This window comes from Trichechus manatus, unplaced genomic scaffold (assembly GCF_000243295.1).
Source record: "Trichechus manatus latirostris isolate Lorelei unplaced genomic scaffold, TriManLat1.0 scaffold00114, whole genome shotgun sequence".
NCBI classification, from domain to species: Eukaryota; Metazoa; Chordata; class Mammalia; order Sirenia; family Trichechidae; genus Trichechus; species Trichechus manatus.
Genome location: NW_004444050.1, coordinates 7,519,027 through 7,529,098, shown reverse-complemented (window position 1 = coordinate 7,529,098; position 10,072 = coordinate 7,519,027). Strand labels below are relative to the sequence as shown.

The 10,072-nt window shown below is 41.0% G+C and overlaps 1 pseudogene; it reads left to right on the top strand.

Moving 5' to 3' along the window:
* Window positions 1–5,671: 5,671 nt before the first annotated feature.
* LOC101357318 (low molecular weight phosphotyrosine protein phosphatase pseudogene) lies at window positions 5,672–6,138 on the top strand (annotated as a pseudogene).
* Window positions 6,139–10,072: the final 3,934 nt, after the last annotated feature.

Below are 10,072 nucleotides of genomic sequence, written 5' to 3'. Positions count from 1 at the left end.
CATGTAAATAATCAATGAATAATTTCAGACAGTGATAAGTGTTATGAATAAAATAAAACAGCATAAGAGGGAAAGGAAGAAAGTGACTCTGGGTGATGAAGCAAGGCTGGGGTAGGGAGGGAGGTGGGGAAGTTTCCTGATAATATCTGCACAAGGTCCTGAAGGAGTGAACTGGTAAGATATTCCATGATCTGGGGGAAGATAATTGTACTAGTTTCCTGTAGCTGCCATAACAAATTACCACAAAATGTAGCTTAACACAAAAGAAATTTATTCTTTCTCAGTTCTGGAGACTAGAAGTCTGAAATAAAGGAGTCTTCAGGGTTGGTTCCTTCTGGAGGCTCTGAGGGAGAATCTATTCCATGTCTCTCTTACAGCTTCTGGTAGTGGCCAGCATTCCTTAGCTTGTGGCTGCATCACACAAATCTCTCCTCCATCTTCACACAGCAGTCTTCCCTCTGTGTACGTGTGTCTGTATGTCCAAATCTTTCTCTCCTTTCTCTTATAAAGACACAAGTCATTGGTTTTAGAATATACCCTAATCCAATATGACCTCGTCTTAACTTAATCACATCTGCAAAGACCTTATTTCCAAATATGACCACATTCACAGGTAGCAGGGGTAAAGACTTGAACATACGTTTTTGGGGGAGACTATTGAATCCCAGGCAGAGGGAACAGAAAATGCAAAAGGACCTAATACAGAAGGGCTTGGGGTCCTGGAAATATCAAGTTGTCCAGTGTGGCTGGCACTTAGGGAGGAGAGAATGGTACGAGGTAAGGTCAGAAATACCAGCAGGACCACCCATGGTGGACGGGTTTCACTGGTGCTTCCAGACTGAGACAGTCTAGGAAGAAAGGGCTGGCAATCTACTTCCAGAAATTAGCCATTGAAAACCCTATGGATCACAACAGAACATTGTCAGATACAGTGCTGAAAGATGAGCATTGTAAATACAGAATGGTTATAACAATGGACTCGAGCATACCGATGATCAAGAAGATGGCATTCTGTTATATGCAGGATGGATTATCCAATAAGAAGGTATGCATGGGCTTAGTTGTGTTTATTTACTAATCTGTAGTGCACAATTTCACCTGTTCTTTACTACATATTTGATGTGGCGAAACCCACGCAAAATTGTGCACTATAGATTAGCAAGTAAACAGAATTAATCCTGTGCATACTTTGCCAACTATAAACCAGTGCATATCTTGCTTACCGGTTAATCCACTGCTGGTTATATATGAGATCACCGTGTATCAGCATCAACTCTACAGCAACTAACAACAATGACAACAAAGTCAGAAAGGTAAGCCTGGTATCATGCTCTGGTCAACTCTTGCTGTGCCAGACAGCTGAGGTGGAGTCCTTGGGGCTAAAGGAATATACCCACCATGAACCTATGATCATCCTTCTAGAACATGTTCTGACCCTGGACTTTGGAATTCCTGACTCAAACAGTCCAAACTTGCTTCCAAGGACCTTTAAATGTCTCTTTTCATTTTCTGTCTCAAGCAATGAAAACGGGGAGAGGAGAACCGAGGGAGGAGGGAGCAATGTGGATGGAGTTTGAGTGTGCAGGCTAGCTGCTAGGTCACCATACACCTCCCTGGGAAGGACAGAGCTGTGGGGGAAGAGGAGAGACTTCTGGGTGGTGGGAGTCTTCCTTTTTACTTTCATCTTCCACCCCCTGTAAATATTAGGTGCAGGCCTGTGGGGCCTAATTTCTTAGGATCTTGTAGGAGCTAGCTAGGAGTATGTGTGTATCCGCATGAGCAAAGGGAAGCCATTGAAAGTTTTCAGCAAGTAGTAACATTGACCTTGACATTACATTAATTCATTCTGCAAATGTGAATTGAGTGCCTCTGAGGCAGGAAGCTCTGAAGATGCAGTTCCAAACAGGGAAGTCTCACACGCGCACACACACACACACACACACACACACAGCCCACCGGCTCACAGAGCTTACCATCTAGTAGGGAAGACAGACTTTGAAAAAATAATTGCAAGCGTGGGATTGGCTGCAAAGGAAAAGAACAAATTCTATTAAAGAGCAGGGGGATCTAACTTGGTTTGGATGAGGCTTCAAAAATACTTCACTGAGATGGGGTTGAGGGTGAGTACAGAAGGAGTCGAACTGGAATCCAAAAACTGAAACAGAGTTTCTGGCGGTTGCGAGGCAGTCCAGGTCTGGAAAGCAGTGTTAGCTTTGAAGCAGGAAGAGCCTGGAGGTTTCCAAAAACTGAAAAAAAAAAAAAAAAAAAAAAAAAAAAAGCTCTCAGGGCAGGAATGTGGAGAGTGAAATAAGGGACATATTAGCATTCAAAATTGAAAATATAAGTTGAAACCAAATCATATAGCCTCTACAGCACATTAGCACATTCAAGGATTCCATGTGACTCCAAGGGCAACAGGAAGACATTAAAGGGATTTAAACCCAAGAGTAACATGATCAGGTTTGCATTTTTAAAAGGTCACTGACTATAGCGCAGAAACAGATTGGAAGGAGATAAAAACAGATGCAAAAACACCTATTACAAAGCTGTACGAGGTAAAAGATAGAGTGACTTAGAGTGTTGGAAAGAGAAAAGGGAGGAAAGTGAATTTCTCAGCACCATGTCTAGAACATAATTGACACTCAATAAACACTTCCTGAATGCTTTTGGTGCTCCCAAGCACTTGAGAGAGGGGCATCAATATTCCATTTTACAGTTGAGGAAACAGATTTTAAGAGGTTGAGGACATTGCCCGAGGTCACAGGGCTGGGAGCGCAGAGGCCAGGCTCTGAAAATCTGTGGTGAGCTGTACTTGTCTGGTCAGGATGCCCTAGTCACTGCCCAGATATGAAGGTTTGGAACGGACTGTGAATGCTGTTTGACAGGCACAGGGCCCTGGGTGTGTTTGATATGGTTCTCCCACAGCCTGTTTTGCAGATGAAGCCTGAAGCATAGAGAACCCAGAAATACAGAGCCTGGAGGGCTAGAGCCAGTAATTCACCCAGGAGCTCCAATTCCAGGGTTCCTGGCTCCTAACCATCGCAATATTGCCACCTACTGTTTTAAACATAAGGAGAAGAGCACTGTGCAGTAACAGAGCAGCACGTGTGGTTTGGAGATGGGAATGAGAGCCTTTTGCCTGAGGGAGATTGTGTCTAAACTAGAACTTGGAGAGTGAGGATGATGGGTATATAATGAGGAATCAGCCAAAGAAAGAAACAAAGCACAAAGACGTGTTAAACCCGCAGACTGCACAGGTTGATGAGTGAGTTTTATGCCATCTCTGTCACCACACATGTGTGAGCAACAGGCAGCCCCCATAAATGAGATGTGCCAGTTAGATGTGCTGGGATGCTGATCTACCCAGTCCAGTGACAAGATGGTGACGTATCTGCCACATTGTCAACTGGACTCCATGGGCCCATATGCTTAGACTAATTGCTGCAACAAGAAAGTCTCACATCTCTTGTTTATTTCTCACTCTCAACACAGCCAATGCAGGTCACGTGACAGTCCACAAAGTGATTTAGCGATCTGGCTCCTTCTATCTTGATTCCACCTTCAAAGTGTGGCCTTCAAGTTCGCCATATTAGGAAGATAAAAAAAAAAAAAAAAAGAATGATCAAGACTGAGAGATTTTGTAGACTAGGCCATTAACAGAGAGTCAGAGACATAACCAACCAGTTGCGGTCAAGTCAACACCAATTCATGGTGACCTCATGTGTGTCAGAGTAGAACAGTGCTCCATAGAGTTTTCAATGGCTGATTTTTCAGAAGTAGATAGCCAGGCCCTTCTTCTCAGGCACCTCTTGGGTGGATTGGAACTGCCAACATTTTGGTTAAGGTGTTAACCATTTGTACCACCCAGGGACTCCATTCAGGGACATAGCCTCATCTATTGCAAAGGTATTAGGAAATGTAGCTTAGCTGTGTGCCCACAAAGAAGTATCTTTGAGCACCAGCTGACGTGGATAGACCCTTCAATCACCTGACCATTCCTCTTTTCACACATAGAACACTCTCACATCCTGCCCTAGGGAGGCAGCGCAAAATTCCAGCCAGTCACTGCATCCAATTCAAAGGCCAGTATCTCTAGGCAATTTCACTCTATCAGGCATGTGTATGCCTCCTCTTGGTACTGCAATCTATCAACTAAAAAGACAAATGATTGCTCTCCTCCTATCCAGTATACAAGGACAGTATAACTGTAATAAACACAACCATTTAGAAAGAGAACAGAAGACACTGACAGTCATTGATGCACGACAGCACTTGAATCCTGCAGGCCAGGCACTGTCAAATTTCTCTACTCTGAGCTGGGGAAAGATCCCCTATAAGACCCTGGTTCTAACCTCTGGAGGAACTCCGTGGTCTGTTTTTCTCAGAGACCCCTGGATCTGCCCTGTTCTTTGTTCATTATCCTTGGTTATCTGAATCAGATGTTGGGGAGTACACCTTCATAGGATCTGCATAGCTTTTGGATCCCACGCTCTGCTCATGGCTCAAACAGCCAAATATTTTTTTAGATTATGTTTGTGGTTTCTTTGACAATACAATTCCCTCAAAAAGTTCGAGGATTCTGATGTATTTGTTTCCACATAGTTCTATATGGCTGTAATGGCACTCATAAATGCTTGCTTCTTGCTTTTTCATTCCCATGCCTATATCAGCTCCATAGTGGGAAAAGCACACCTTCACTCTGATTGTTGCCATAAGGCTGGATCATAATATGACTTTGTAGCTCAAAGGCTGTCGTTTCAATGTCCTATTTACTACTGTTTGGGTTCCAGAAGCAGTTAAATTTTTCAATCCATCAAGGACCCACATTTCTGGACTTTCTGTTTGCAAGCCAGCCAGTTTTCTCCTGAGTTCTCTTCTTTCTTCCAGTAACATGCCAACACAGCCAACTGTAGCAAACACACACTAACACTTTGATGTTTGTCCAAATACCTTCACTAGAATTGCTGAATCATGAGGCTCACAATCTACCTCTAAAGGTATTGCAGGTGACAATTTTACTAATTATTTCCATTGTGAAACATCAATCACCATCTTCCTTGTCACCTAACAACTGACTCTAAGTCAATGTCAGATACCAAAAAGAGATTACTACAGTTCTCCTTCAAAGTACCACTTTTGTATTAGTCTTGGTAGCCTAATCGCTGTGTCAATTCTCAAACCTTGGTGGCCTAAACACAGTAAATGTTTCTTTCTCCTCCACATCACACTGAATCAGAGTTAGCTGACTCAGCTCCAAGTGGTGACTCAGGGACCCAAGATTCTTCTATCTGTGGCAGCTCCATATTGAACACATGGCTCCAAAGTTGCCACCAAGAGGGAAAGAGTGGAGGAGCATATGTGGGAGCACATCTGGAAGTGGCTGACATTGTGTCCACCGAATTCAATAGGCCAGGACACTTCACATGGCCCCAACTCACTGCAAAGGCACTGTGAAGTCCTTTCTCTGTGTTTGGAAGAGACAGATACTGGTGAGTTCTGGCAATCTCTGCCATACTGTGTATAATAATATTAGATGGCTTTCTTTTAGCCCCTTGCCTCTAGATGGTTACAAGTGGTATTTAATAGAGCAAACAAAATTAAGATGGGAATAAGAGTTTCACACTCTCCTGAGGTCATTTAAATTTCTGTTTAATCTGAAGTGCATGAGAAGATGGCAGAGCAGGTGCCCAAGTCCGTGCTGTTTGTATGTCTGGGTAACATTTGTTGGTCACCCATTGCAGAAGCAGTTTTCAGAAAACTTGTAACCAATCAAAACCTTTTACACAAGACAGTGCAGCAACATCCACATATGAAATAGGAAACCCTCCTGATTATTGAGGGCAAAATTGCATGAAGAAGCATGCCATTCCTATGAATCACTTTGCCCAGCAGTTTACCCAAGAAGACTTTGCACATTTGGTTATATATTGTGTATGGATGAACGCAATCTGAGAGATTTGAACAGAAAAGGTAATCGAGTTAAAAACTGCGAAGCTAAAATTGAACTACTTGGAAGCTATGTTCCACAAAAAACAACTTATTATTGAAGATCCCTATTATGGGAATGACTCCAACTTTGAGACCGTGTACCAGCAGTATGTTAGGTGCTGCAAAGCATTTTTGGAGAAGGCACACTAAAGCTGCATCCATTCATTGCTAAACACCATCTGTGATGAACACCTTCACAGTGATACTCAACATTTTTCAATCAGTGGATGTGTTAAAGTGTAATAATGCTCCATAGCTGAAGGCCGCAAACTATTTCTTCAGTTGAATTACTGTTTCTTACCTTAAAAATAATTGTAGATGGAAATCAGTTGTGACTGGCAGAAGAATAAAAATCTTTGATTCAGACAGTTTATGGGGTACTTTAAATGTTCTTGAGTTAGTTGAACCTCCCACTTTGCTCTTACTACAAACAAAATAGCCGAACAACAAAATAGAAAATTTTGTCTAAGTGCAATCGTTTTCCAGTATTTGGTAGGTACTAATCTAAGTGTAGTTGGTAGAGCATCAGACTTTTAACCCGAGAGTCCAGGGTTTACGTCTTGCTCGGGCAGACTGCCACTTTGGAAAACCTGCTGGCACAGTGGTTAAGAGCTACAGCTGCTAACCAAAAGGTCAGCAGTCTGAATCCATCAGCCCCTCCTTGGAAACCCTATGGGGCAGTTCTACTCTGCCCTATAGGGTCACTATGAGTTGGAATCGACTCAACAGCAAAGGGTTTGGTTTTTTTTTTAATCTAAAGACTGCCATCACTGTGATATGTTTAATTACAATGCTAATGAATAATGCAATAAAACATCACTTTAAGGTCCAGGTCAACATCTGGGCCCACTGAGACTTTTAAATAGCCTACTCTTCCTCTCCAGTAAGTTAAGTTAATGAAGAACAAGGGTCCTCTACTTACTACCTCTCATCTATTTTACCCCAGAGCCTTTAATTGAATAACAGCCCCAGCCATAGAAGCTCACAATCTAGATTAGATGTATTTTAATTTACACACACTCATAGTACATACTTGTATGTTAAAAGAATGGGAAACAATTTCTGAGATGGATCTTTAGCACCTTTGATACTTCTCAAATTTTGTCTAGTTTATTTCATAAGGAAATCAGCTTATTTGCTCCTATTTGAACTACTTTGCCTCTGAAAATTTAATTGTATGGAAAGTACACTGTATGCTGTTTAACGTTATGGTCAATTTGACGAATATGTCTTTTTTTTATATGTACATATAACCCAAATGTCCAATCTGTATTGGCTTAGGCAGGAAAAATAATTTTAAAAGTTGGAAGAAGAGAGTCCTGTTAAAGTCCTTAAATATCGATATGTTAATAAGCATTCTTTCATCAGTGTTTAATAAATTTATAGGAGAATATAGGTAATTTCTGTGTACTTTGAGATAACTGCAATCTCAAATTAATTTGAATACATACCAGAAAAGACTGTTTTAAGAATAAACTGGGGAGTATAAAAATATAACTGAGATTAAAAAAAAAAAAAATTCTGTTTAATCTGTCTAAACCAGATTCTTTCTAAAGAAGAATCCTTTTTAGGAGGAGGATACAGAATGTGTGGCTAATTGCCTTCATGAACAATCGCTTCCTCTGCCATGAGACCTGACAAATTAGATGGTGCCCAACTACTGTTGCCCTATGGGGCAGTTCTACTCTGTCCTACAGGGCCACTGAGTCAGAATCGACTCAACAGCAATAGGTTTGGTTTATTTTGGTTTAACTACCATTACTGAACATTTTGATCAAATAATCCATAGAAGAATCCTAATCAAAAGGAGGAAAATGCAGAACAAAATCTCAAATCGTCATAGACTCTGAACATCCTGGCGCCATGAAGGTTGGATGAACCCTGAAACTATTGCCCTAAGGAATAATCTTTAAATCTTAAACCAAAAATATCCCCTAAAGTCTTCTTAAAACCGAATAATAGTTTCGCTTAACTCGTAAAAAATGTCTGCCTTGAGAATTATGTTTTTTTAAGAACTATCTATATGGGATCAGATTGACAACACCAACTCGAGAGATTAAATAGGAACCTTAGGGAGCAGTGAATTAATGTTAATGGGGGAGGAGCAACTCAGAAAGGAGGGTGAGAATGGTTGCACAACTTGAAGAATGTAATCAACGTCACGAAATGGTACATGTAGAAACTGTTGAATCGGTGTATGTTTTGCTGTTCATATTCTCAACAATAAGAAAATAAATAAAATTATATAATAAAAAAATAAACAAAGAAGAATCTGTTTTAGTCAGGGCTCTCTAGAGAAACCAGTAAGATTAGATAGACAGACAGACAGATAGATAGATACATAGATAGGTAGATAGATAGGTAGATAGATTGGTAGATAGATAGATAGATGTACAGATATGCAGACATATAGACAGAGATTGTGAAGAACTGACTTATGCAGTTGTGGTGGCTGGCAAGTCTATAATCTGTAGGTCAGACCACATACAGAAAATTCCAGCAATCTTGTGTCCAAAATCCATAGGTCAGGATATCAGGCTGGAAATTCCAGAAGTCTTGTGTGCCAAGAAAAGTACTTGTCAACAGTACTGTAGAGGATAGAACTGATAGTGTATATGTGTGTTTAGGGTCAGGGGACAGGATTGTTACATTGAGAAATCTTGCTAATGTGCACACATCAATAAAAAGCATAACACGTTTGTTATTCACACAACAAACACTTCCTGAGTGCCTGCTAAGTGTTCAGTACCAAGCTAGAAGCTGAGGATGCAGTGGTGAACAAATTGTTTCAGTCACTGCTCTTGTCACATTTACACTCTAATAGGAGAGACAGATAAACAATCACCCACTGAAATGATAATTGATTAATACGACAAATGCTATGCATGAAAAGTGCGGAACAATGTAAGAAAGCTTGCTAGTTAATAGAGGTTCTATAGCATGAAGCTGGGAACAGAAAGATTAGGAGTTAGCTTGGTGAAGAAATATCCAGGTTTCTGGCTTTCTTGTTGTGTAGGGCATGATGTCACCTGAGATAGGGAACACTGTTCTCATACAGCAGCCTTGGGTGGGAAGATTAGAGTTCATTTTAGGATGCATTGAGACTAGTGTGTCCGTAGACCTCCAAGTGGAGACGTCAAATAGGCAGTGAGTATTCAAGTAAGGAGCTCATTGGAGAGGGCTAGAGCAGTGCTATAACTTTGGAAGATATCTTGATACTCTATTCTGTCATCAAAAATGTGTCTCACCACCTCTTCCTCAAACTCAACATCCAAGGAGTGAACTCCCAGAATCAATAATCACCATCGTCCAGCCCCTTTTATTCTCCTTCTCACAAGGAGCAATGTATACCTCTAAACCCGTTGCCGTTAAGTCAACTCCAAATCATGGTGACCCCATGTTTCAGAGTAAAACTGTTCACCATAGGGTTTTCAATGGCTGATTGCTGAGAAGTCAATCACCAGGACTTTTTTCTGAGGTGCCTCTGGGTGGACTTGAACCACCAACCCTTTTGTTAGCAGCAGAGCAAGTTAACTGTAACACCCAGGAAGTCCATATAACTCATGGAGGATTAATTGTAAGTGGGAGCATTTTTATTGGCAGCCCAAAGATTTTGTTAAACAGTAAATCATTAAGTACAAGTAAGAAGGATTTTTCCATCACTTTTCAGACCAAGATGGAGGACAGCAGCAGCACTTCAAGAAGTGGTCACAAAGAGCAATTGCCCCCCCAGGAGCCAGGATTCCATAATAACAACGAGGAAATGCCCAGTAAGGGAAGGAGGCAAAGCAAAGGTATTCACTTTTCTATGTGTTGCTTGATTTATTCAGTGCCTTACACGGCAAGCATTGTTCTACATTGCTTTAACAGGAATCTTTACTTAAGAAATGAATGTTCATTGTGGATTCTGAATATGAATCCTGTAGTAGGAGTGCCTTTATTTTAATTCATATGATGGTGACTATACTAAAGCTTAGGATCTGGTGTCTCTGAAAACCTTACTTAAAAAATTATTTGCAACGACTCTTCGGATAGTGCAAATACACGAAAAGAAAGCTGGTTGAAGGTCATCTTTCAAAGAGCC